The sequence below is a fragment of the Lottia gigantea genome (genome assembly GCF_000327385.1).
Source record: "Lottia gigantea unplaced genomic scaffold LOTGIsca_3, whole genome shotgun sequence".
Lineage (NCBI taxonomy): Eukaryota > Metazoa > Mollusca > Gastropoda > Lottiidae > Lottia > Lottia gigantea.
Genome location: NW_008708986.1, coordinates 1,676,740 through 1,689,104, shown reverse-complemented (window position 1 = coordinate 1,689,104; position 12,365 = coordinate 1,676,740).

Here is a 12,365-nt window from a genome sequence, read left to right as displayed (position 1 = left end):
AGCGAGACCAGCTTTACGTATGCTTTGATGTAGAATTGTGACTCCTGCGAGTAACTCCAGAGTTAAAGCAACAACGAAGTGTTTTCAATCCTATGCCAGCAATGCATCATTGTTACGAAAAACATGCCATGTATTTGGAACTGCAGGGCTCAGACATCATAAAGACCATAAAGTGCTCTTCCTTAAAGGGGCATTCCGCTTTGTTTGTAGGTCGAAAAAATTTTGTACTCAAATTTATGAAGACTAAACACCAAACTCTAGAGAAATGTGTCCCTTAACGTATATGAAAGTTTTAATTAAAAAAATCCAGGCATTTATGTTTTGAAGCCTAAAATATTTACAAAAATTACGTAAGGTTTTTAAGTTTGTTTTGCTTTTCGTGAACAAAATGTTCATTTGATAAAAAAAGAGTTATTTCAGTAATAAAGTAAGTCCTGGTAATCGTCCTTTAATCATGTAATAATTGTACGGAATTAAAAGATGTAATTAAAATTTTAAATTTTATAATTCTGTAATGGTTTTACATTGATGTCGTGAGTGTGCACCAACTGCCATTTTTTATTAAGAAGTCTAATTGACCTCTCAGAATTTTTAAACAAGGTAGTTGAGTTAAAAAGTAGATCATTGTAAACCTCTCTTAAATGATAACTAAAATAAAATTTCATTTTTAAAAAAATACCAGCGATTAGTCTGCAGCGAATTTGAGTTGAGAGCTTACAGGTTTTGAAGAGAATTCAAAGAGAATGCCAACCAAATTGAATGCGATTAGATTTGATGATTGTTTGCTTGACAATAGAAAGCACGAGCACACGACAATTGTAAAGTCTGAAATTTTGTAACAGGAATTACCTTTGAACTTGTCTGAGAGCTCATACATCTACCGAATGGAAAGTATAAGTGTGCTGCTTACAAACCTATTCCGGTTTCAATGTGCAGCTCATATCGTGCAAACGAGAAATGTTGACGGACAGATCCGCTCGACGGCTACAACTGTCCACTTAATCTGAATTACCTTTTGGTTGTGACATTAGATGATGCTATTTTGGAGTCCATGGAGTACATACATTTTTTTTACAGGTTAGGTCCTTTAGTTCGTGCCCCTCACTCTTCTGTGATTTTACATAAGGTAGGTAAACCAATGAGTTCAAATTAAATGGAGTAAATACTTACTAATACGGTTCATATCGAAAATTGACTAATTATAGATGGGATAGAAAAAATGATCCTTGAATAAATTAAATCATCTTGATAAGAATTTAATGGATGTTGTAATGATTAAAAAAGGAACAACCTGCTTGACTGACTGATAAAATGGGAACCTGTATTGAAGCTAATTATATAAAGTTACTCAGTGCATAATTCCACAAGAAATTACAGTCAGTATCTCTATAGTGCCATTCATAACTAGTCGAGAAAGAGACTTCCTGTATCGAATTAACTTATTCAATTTTTTAGTCTGGTCAGGTTGTGGGACAGCATATTATTAAGGACACGAGTACCAGCTGATGTTAAGGCAATGTAAATATACACATCGTTATTTAGCAATAGTTAGATCATTTTAGTGGTTAAGAAGTAGTCATGGTGGCTCGCTTAACAACTAAATTTTTTTTTATATGGTCTAACTTTTTAAAAAAAATCTGACGCTAGCTGTTAGTCAAAATGTTACGTGATTGTGAAATTCTTAACTTGAAATTAAGTGAACGTAGGCCTAAAAACACTTCCTTTTGGAATGAAGATATAAATGATACAAGTCTTTTCCTGTTCCTGTTTAGGCTTATGGAGACGGAGAACGTCATTCTAATCATACATTTTGCAATGAAATATATTTCGACAGTGGAAGTTAGATATCTATCACTTCTTTTTGAAGTGGAACATTGATTGCGTAATATTTTTCAAAAAATACTCATTCCCGCATCGTTTGTTTCTTGTAGAATTGTGACTCCTGTGAGTAACTCCAGAGTTAAAGCAGAACAACGAAGTGTTTTCAATCTTATGCCCCACAATGCATCATTGTTACCAAAAACATTCCATGTATTTGGAACTGCAGGGCTCAGACATGTTCCAGACGCAGAGACTTGATACAACCTCAATAAACTGCTTTTAACGGACTAACATCATAAAGACCATAAAGTGCTCTTCCTTAAAGGGAAATTCCGCTTTGTTTGTAGGTCGAAAAAATTTTGTACTCAAATTTATGAAGACTAAACACCAAACTCTAGAGAAATGTGTCCCTTAACGTTATTATGTGATTTTACATAAGATAAGTAAACCAATGAGTTCAAATTAAATGGAGTAAATACTTACTAATACGGTTCATATCGAAAATTGACTAATTATAGATGGGATAGAAAAAATGATCCTTGAATAAATTAAATCATCTTGATAAGAATTTAATGGATGTTGTAATGATTAAAAAAGGAACAACCTGCTTGACTGACTGATAAAATGGGAACCTGTATTGAAGCTAATTATATAAAGTTACTCAGTGCATAATTCCACAAGAAATTACAGTCAGTATCTCTATAGTGCCATTCATAACTAGTCGAGAAAGAGACTTCCTGTATCGAATTAACATCGTTTGTTTCTTGCCTTATAACAACTAATGGCTGATTGGACAGGTGATCGCAGAAGTGTATTTTCCATTATAAATACGACCAGGAAAGACAGTAATGTGCAACTTAAAAACAGATCTGCAATGAAGTGCAAGGTTTGGATGCTGTTGGCTCTTTCAAAATAGAAACTGTTATTTTAGGAATACTTGATAATGAGAGAAATCATTATTTCATTGCCACACATAATCAACATTTAACGTTTTTCCTCTTTCTGCAGATTTACTCTCGATCAAAAAATGTTTCCATCCCTAAGCTATAAAATGAAATCACTTACACAATGAGTAGAAATCAATTGTAAAGTAGAAAGCTGAATTCCACGTACTTTAGTGATCCGTTGTTGAAAAGTTTCATTGATGAATACTTGAAGTATTGACACGTTGTGTTTGAATCTAGTAGTAGGCCTAATGTAACGTCTCGCAGGGCAAATATTATTAGCAGTCATCGCTAAATTTCCATGCTGCGCCATGTCGCAATCAGGTAGACCTGTATTAAGTCATTTCATAAAATGAGGTTATTGGCGTAAAAGGCAATATTTATTTTGTATTGTTAGCTATATCAAAAATTCCAATAACCAAATAGTAAAAACTAAGAAACAAACATCTTTGATCATTGACGATTAATCGAGAGAATTCTAAAACGAAATCTGGTGTAACTCACCTTAACCTCGTTACCATGAATATTTTAGCATGTTTCGGTTTGCCTAGATCTCTTTACGATAAAGTCTGTTTGGTATCTGTGAAAGAGGTTTCACAATGACAACCTTCGTCTTTCTTAAATGTGAGCAACAGATAGCAAGCTTGATACACCAACCACAGATGTATAGTGGTGTAAGTTGTTAATTGCAAATATGAATTTTAAAACCAATGTAAGATTTTGATCATTTTGATATCTGGTGTGTAGCTCTGTACATTTACTATTTACCTTCATTCAAGTCATTTTAGCAAGACTTGCAGCGATAGTCGCTATTGAGATGGTTAGTCATCCTCGTTCCATTCATTCGAAATGCGTTCAGATAATGCAAAAAACACTCTCGATATTGATTACAACGATAATATGTCGCTCTTATTTTGGAATCAATAACGGATTTCTTCTAGCGCTAGAACAGGTTGTTGAAGTTATCTTGGGTAATTATTGTACATTAAGTTGAAGGACTGTCAGTTAAGCATTATAATCTTAAGATTCTGCAACAGTAACTCTGATAACAATGAACCAATAACTATAAGAGGGGATATTAAGGTTATTGCGTTATACGTGTCATTTCCTGTGTAAGGGTTGTATAATGACTACTACAAGTAGCCCTCAAACCGATTCAACCAAACGGATTTCATATAAGGTGGACATTCACATTTTAATTTCGCTATTAACACCATGTTAAAACAACGACCAAGATTTCTTTGGTTCATTTATGTAAGGTATATGTATAGGGAACTAGGGTAGGTAGGTAAAGGGGATTGCCTTCATAAAAAATAGAAAATTTAATTTAAAACATGAACGATATAGACGTTCGGATGAAGGTTGATTTATTCCGGACGATATGACCTAATTAGCCAAACAACTATAGTTATACTAACAAATGTTCGACGCCGTCAAAAAATAAAAATCATTAATCTTAAAGTTTCAAGATATTTTCATTCCAGATCTTTTGATAGACTAGAAATAGACACTATTATAATCCAAACTGCTTCTTTTTTAATGAGGCTATTTCTATACTTTCTGAAGAATTATTTCTGCTTCTTTCATTTATCACTCAATTCCGCCACATCTTAAAAGTCATTTCTGCTCTCTTTTCCATTGTATTATGTAATTTGTCACCCGCTCCCATTTTTTCTTCTATTTTTTGTTCAATGCAGAAAAAAGGTATAAATCATTTATTAAAACGACAAAAATATTTATTTTTAGTTAAAAAATAAAAGATTTAGATATTAATCGCCATGGCAACATAAACATGCGTCCCCGGCAACGGAAATAATAAGAACATACTTGACAACAGCATCCATACTGCATACAAGAAGGCGGTCGCCACGGCATCAATAACACTATTACATAAGGCATTCGTCGCGGCAGCAATAACAATATTTAGAAGACAAGGTAGTAAATACTAGAAAGTACTCGTCACGGCAGCAATAATAACAACATACTTGCCAACTTTAATAACATGGCTATATACTGGAAAGCGATCGTCACAATAACAATTGTTATATACTATAAAGTAAATGTCATGGAGGCAACAACAAAAACAACATACCAATAATACTAAATGTGATGTATGGAGTTTTACGTCCGGTGTTGTAATGGAAAACATCTGACACCAACTTGAATTTATTTCTATTTTGAATCATAACTTATCATCACTGTCTTTGAAAACCGAGAATACTATTTGAAGATTGATGGAAGGGTTTACTTTCAATGCCACTTGCTTGATTGGTCAAAGCAATTTCAGCACAACCACCATTCGGTAAATCTCGGCAGTTTCCGTAAGCTGAACCTGACTCGTTAATGAATTGTGAATTTCGTTGTGTCTTCGTGGGCGGGAGTCTTTACTTCCGGTATTTATCAGTGATTTGTCTATTGATAGTAATATTGCGATCTAAATATAGTCCCTTAATTCAGAGACAGTTGGGGATTGGCTATCCAATAATACATTTTATTATTTGAATACATATCTTACGAAGTCTTTGTTTTCATTTACTTTGTTTACAAACACTTGTAGTCCCGAACAACCTGTCTCTAATATTTAAATTACCAGAATCACGTGATATATTGACACAATGCTTCAATGGCATATAAGAAGCATATGTCATTGAAGGATTATTTACGTCATCTATGTGGAGATGTGGCAGTAAGATTATGAACAATACTAGTAAAGATGTTACGTATATATGTCGTCAAATATATATTTAAAGAGGGTGGAAAATATAATTATGACCCGAAGAAAACATGTTTTGCAAAAAGTCAGTAATAATAGCATTGTTCCAGACTGGTATCGAAAAGATCATATTCAATCTGTAAATAGCTTTTCTACGTGATTGCTAATTAATAAATAAATCTGGCAACACGGTCTAGCAGTAAATGAGTTTGTAATGGATATTGTCGTAAAAGTAAGATCGTATGATTGCACTCGTATAATACATAAATACAGTATTGATAGCATCTTAATATTTAGATTATGTGTTATGATACATCCAAGTACGATTATTACAGTGATCAGATAACACAATATTCGTCGGTTTTCGATTACTAGTAATTAAACAGTCCTACATTAGCTGTATCCCGCACCGAAATGATGCTCTTGATGGAATCTTTTTTGAATCTGAATATATTTGCTGTATGTTACCAGTGCCCCATGATCGATGATCTGAATCGTGCTGTTTTACACCGTTCAAACCATCAGTGGAAATCATGCGCCATCACTGAAATATCTTTAGAAGATGTCATTATGTATTATTCCACAAGATCCAGTTATATCGATTGTTCGGGGTAGGTCATTTCCAAAACGTTTGGGCACGGATCAGTTGTCAGAAATGACCATAAGAACCTGTAATCAAGTTAAATACAGATTGCTAGATTGCTGTTGCTCTAGATGAACAATATATAAATTGAAGTAATACTTGGCTTCATTATTTCTCAAACTTTCTAGTCCAAACTAACATGGATAGAGATAAAAAGTAAAAGTCTTAAATATCATAATATATAAAGAATAAAATTTCGGTAACATTATAGCAATAGACCATACCTTGAGGCGTTTAGTAATTCGTATCTCGTCTTTTTTAATTAGATAAGACTGTAGTCGGATATTTTGTATAAGTGTTGTATGGACCCTTACGACAATTCTTTTAACTTTAATCCTAATTAGTGCTTCACATACTCGCACTTACTAAGTGAAAATATACACATAGCACACTTTTAACTACAGCACTATATTTAGGGCAGGTTGAGGTTTTGTACCAAGATCACCATCTGCTAATTAATTTGATACGGTAGACTTAAATTGAGTACACTATATTCTCCTACTAGATTACGGTTTCAGGCATCGGACGTATTTGCATGAGGCCTTTATAGATTGTAATCGTCTAAAATTATATTTGAGCCCTTTAGCGACTGGCGATAATAATGTATATTAAATGAGAACGAATGTAAATTTCAGGAAGTGGCGTATAGATATATATGCACATGTATATACAACACATTTAAGAAATGAATTTATTCAAGTGTAACATTCTCATCCACTGCTAATATTGCCTGATAAATAATGCATGTAGTTGGAGTTGTGCATCATAGAAATTACGAGATATCTTATTTCAAAGAAAGTATGTTTTAGTGATGACACAAAAGGTTATTGTTTTATAAGTAAATCTAACTATCGTAAGCTCTGGGTTTTATTTTTTTCGAATTGTTCAATCGGTTGTACTGAATGACATTTTCTTTCTCTTTACTTTCTTCTCATTTCACTTTCTACTCATTAAATATAATGTTCTTTCTACAGTTTATGTATAATCCAGAACTGACAAACAAATTGTACTATGATACACTTTTAATGACAATTTTATCACTATATAATGGGAAATATTCACTTTCATTTAATGATAAAGGTGATTAGATTAATAAACAACATTCGATGTACAATTTGATCAAGATTAATGCTATCTTAAAAGTTAAATTCAATTTACAGTGTATTTTGTGCAAGAAAGTGTTAATAACTTGCACTCAAAATGTCGCCATACTTGCTACTTGGGGATAATAAATGTGGACACATGACATGCAGGTAATGATTTGTTCCCCAGATACTGGCAAGTTAAATGACAATAAAGTGATGTTTCAAGTGCATGTAATAACACATTCTTTGACGATCTCAGCAGGCCATTCCTGTTAATGGCCATTAAAGAGGGCTATTACGATTGATCAGTGGAGGGCATGAAAGATAGAAGTTACCGTAAAACCAGTCCATGACCCCGTAACCAGACCAAAAACCTATTAAATACAGATAAAAAGTCTGATTGAAGGCGACTCAATAAACCGGTAACTCAAGGAGACATAATTCATCCTTACTTATCAATAAACTGATCATCGATTGGCTCCTTGCCTCATCAATAACCGTGGCATTGATTGGTCATTTATCAATTCTCCAATATGGCGTCAAGCAAAACCATTTTATCTCATATTTATTCTATCAACTCTGACAAAATGTCTTCTTAATCTTCACCTTGAATCTACTTTTACTTTAGCGACCTTTAACCTTAAACCCTGACCTCTATCACTGCTGTAAGATGGATATATTAGAAACCATATCCCCCTCATTAGAGCAATAGAAAATCTCTTAAAGGAATTAATGACAATCACGCCACAGCTCTGACATGCTATAACATATCACAAGTTAAATTGGGTATTAATACTTTACAAACAACGCGATGACATTCACAAAGAAAACTGGCAATTTTCTGCCACAAAGATTCACAACAGAGCATGCCATCAAGAAGTAAAATAAATGGTTTGTTTACGAGGATTGAATACAGTTTCAAATCCCAGAAGGAATTGACCGAGGTCAAAAATGTCCATTTACTAACTAGTTTCGGAGCAGAACATGTATTCATATCATTTATTGTATAGATGTATACATCCCATCAATAGTTGACCGTTCTACATCTCATTGTCCAGTATTGTTCAGAAGCTTTGATCATAAAGTTGCGGCATCAGTGTCCCGTTCATTAAAAATCTTACGATCATTTTGTTTATAAGTCTGGTATTTATTAATGCAATGTTTGATTTGAAACTTAAGACAAATTCCTATCGTAAGTTTTTTTTTCGTGAATCGTGGCCCAGATTTAAAGATGGAGTCTTTCATTTTTGTTTCTAATCCATTGTTGTGTATCAAACACCTATATAAATCGATTGGCCGGTTATCCTAACGACTTCCGAGTACAAGAGTTAATCTGTGCGGTTCCTAATTAACTCGTAATTAGCTAATTACCGAGGGAATCCCCGTGTTTACATTTCCAATAGTCCCGATTTCCAATGTTTAATTTGATTGGCTATTATTTTTAAAAGAATAACCAGTGTATACGGTATGGGACATCCGTGATTGGTTAAAAATCGTTTAAATATGCGCGCATGTGCATTCCTTTCTTTTCTCACAACAACAATACGGCGGCTCCAGTAATGCACAGTTTACAATTTAAAAAGACTTCAGATTCAGAATATAAAGGGAACAAGGAAGAAATGGGATCACGAAAAACCAAGAATATGTTTAGATAAGGATGTCTATCAACGTTGGTGTAATTTCAGGGAGGAGAAAATGAGTTAAAATCTCATAGCGAAGCAGCCACTCGCTTGCTCAACAGTCGGTAATAATGACGCCATTTGGTCACGTGAACGAACATGGAGTCTAAATTTAACTTCTCAAAGCAGATTTGAGTAAATGACTTCCCCCAGCCTTTCTACGTCCACATACGGTATTTTAACATATGAATATTTATATAATTCATTAAAAACACTGATTAATCAATAAGTAAGCATGATTTGACCAAGAAAAATGAGCAAATGCATCTTTAAGCAGATTGCAAGTTTGCTATATCGTTAAGAACGGTTCATATCGTACCCTCAGATGAGATGAATCTAGGATAAGTGTATTGAAAATCTAAAATAGAACAATTTAACCTTTCCTCTAAGACAATGGCTTTACGAAGGGCGTTGCTCTCGGTAGAATATGGACGTGGTCAACAATTAATTACATGCAAAGCTAGTAGAGCACAATCATTGCCTTGGTATTGTCCCGTCAAAACGACAACCTGCATTACCATGTCAGTACTTGCAATCAGCAGCTCATATGGTCATATAGGTGAAAAGCCCTAATCTTTTCTTAAGAATAAAATATTGTTTACAAAAACAAAACCAGCATCCATGACAAGTAGAAACATTATTTTATTTATGATTTCAGTGTTTTTAGTATTCGTTTAATGGAAATCCTAACGTGAAACATTGTTTTCGTCATCAGAAACTTGTGTTTTATTTTTGGCGACAGCGAGATTTAGGGATTAACGTACCATTGCTTGTCATTTAATCCGTAGAAATCTGGTGGCTTACATGGTAGAGCTTCCTACATTATTACTCTTACCGTCTTACACACGTCACTCTCAGTCATTGCTATTATAGTCCGATGTTACCGATCTTTACCAGTCGCTGACAATTATTTTAACGCTAATGGGCCAGTGTCAAGTCAAATTAAAAGATTTTTAGGGTCTTCCTGGTCCTTATATTTTCGTTCCTGCCTTATTTAAGATATTGCGAAAGATGAAACAAGTTGCTGTTTTTATGTTCAATTACATATTTTAAAAGCCAAAAAAATCGTGCTCTATGATTTATCTTACTCCGGTTAAGTTGAGAACATCCAAGATTGTCAGATGCTGGTTGGAATCGGAGTACGTTTCGGATTATATTAACTATACATATACCTCCAGGGCATCATAAATTTAACAGCCAAAAATGAATATAATAAATTCTAAATTAATACGACATTGATGTGAGTTTTTTTCTCGTTTTTGTTATAAACTACGTCAATTGTAGTGACGCTTGAAAACGCATGACACAAATCATCGAGTACATTAAGTATTTGCACTTAAAATTGTGATAGATATAAGGCAACAAACTATCCACTTCCTAGGTGGATGCATAAGAAAGAGTTACGTTATCGCAAAAAAAAAAAACCGAAAAGATAGCTTGCCAGTCAAGGTAATATACTTCGATTCTAAATAAACAATATTTGGCAGTACAGTAACAATTACCAGTATGAAATATTCAACCTTCAGACATACACTTCTTTTGAACTGTTTGAGCCGATACCGAATAATATAACCAAGTTTCATCAAAACTTGAACGCATTTTTTAAGAACAAGGGCAATAATATTTCGATTTTTCTGATTTTCGTTAGGGTTCATTTTTGGATGATAAAAAACATTAATATCAAGTTTCGTCAAAATCCACCAAGAATTGTGCCTTCTAGACTGTTTATGTGCTACAAATTGAACGCATTTTCAAGAACAAGGGCAATAACTCATACCAATTATTTTTCGATTTTTCTGATTTTCAATAGTGTTCATCTTTAGGTGACAACAAACAATTACACCAAGTTTCGTCAAAACCTGTCAATAATTGAAACTTCTCGAGCGTTTACGAGCAGTTGTGGGCGTAGGGACGGACGGACATGGGTGGCGACAATATACGCATTTCATGCGGGCGTATAAAAATCTATCATACTAATTTGAATGATACAGAATGATGAAGCATTTGAATCGGTTTTGAGGTTGCTGAAAATATAGTGCATTGAAATTGAAAGTTTAACTTTTCAATTTGCTTATTTCTATCATATCTTGGGTATGTTCACTTTGTTTATATTCAAACTATTTTAATCCTGGACTATTGAGAGGGATCTTTGTTTTGATCAATTATATCATTTGACATCAAATGTCATCAGAAAAACATCACACGATAAAAAAGTGCAATTCAGGCCGCAAGCATTTTTTTTCCTTGAGCTTAGTCCGTCCTTTGATAAAACCACTTAAGGTTAAGGTTAAACAAGTGACCTGGTAGCAGAGCTTTTTCTCATACTGGTAATATGGAAGTATAAATGCTATTAAACAGATAGCATGACTTTATCTCATACTGGTAATATGGAAGTATAAATGCTATTAAACAGATAACATGATTTTATCTCACACTGGTGATATGGAAGTTTAAATGGTATTAAACAGATAGCATGACTTTATCTCACACTGGTAATGTGGAAGTATAAACGCTATTAAACAGATAACATGACTTTATCTCATACTGGTAATATGGACGTATAAATGCTATAAAACAGATAGCATGGCTTTATCTCATATTGGTAATGTGGAAGTATAAATGCTATTAAACAGATAGCATGATTTTATCTCATACTGGTAATATGGAAGTATAAATGCTATAAAACAGATAGCATGACTTTATCTCACACTGGTAATGTGGAAGTATAAATGATATTAAACAGATAGCATGGCTTTATCTCATATTGGTAATATGGAAGTATAAATGCTATTAAACAGATAGCATGATTTTATCTCATATTGGTAATATGGAAGTATAAATGCTATTAAACAGATAACATGATTTTATCTCATATAGGTAATATGGAAGTATAAATGCTATTAAACAGATAGCATGGCTTTATCTCATATTGGTAATATGGAAGTATAAATGATATTAAACAGATAGCATGACTTTATCTCATACTGGTAATATGGACGTATACATGCTTTTAAACAGATAACATGACTTTATCTCATAATAAATAAATGCAAATACACCGACAAGCATATTATTAGGGTTTAAATATTCGGTTTATTAAATCCGGAGATTTGGTTGTTTTTCAGGAATGGACAAAATTATGGACAAAATAATATCGTGTCAGAACTATATACATTTATGCATCAGTGCATGCTAATGGGCTTGATTTATGAATATTAATATGCGGATGGGTCAAAATCTATATTCGACCATATATTTCCATACGTGTAGAGTCTTTATTTTTCATGTTGTCTTCATTAGCCCACATGGTGCAGAAAGTAGGACGTAAAACTCCATTTCATTTCATTTTATTTTCGATGGTTACTCGATGAAATAAGATTTCCAGAAGTTATGGCTAAAGCCCATTTATCACAACATCTTATTAAGAATGAGTCTATTCTGGCCATTCCATGGAGACAACATAAACTTTAGTTATAATGA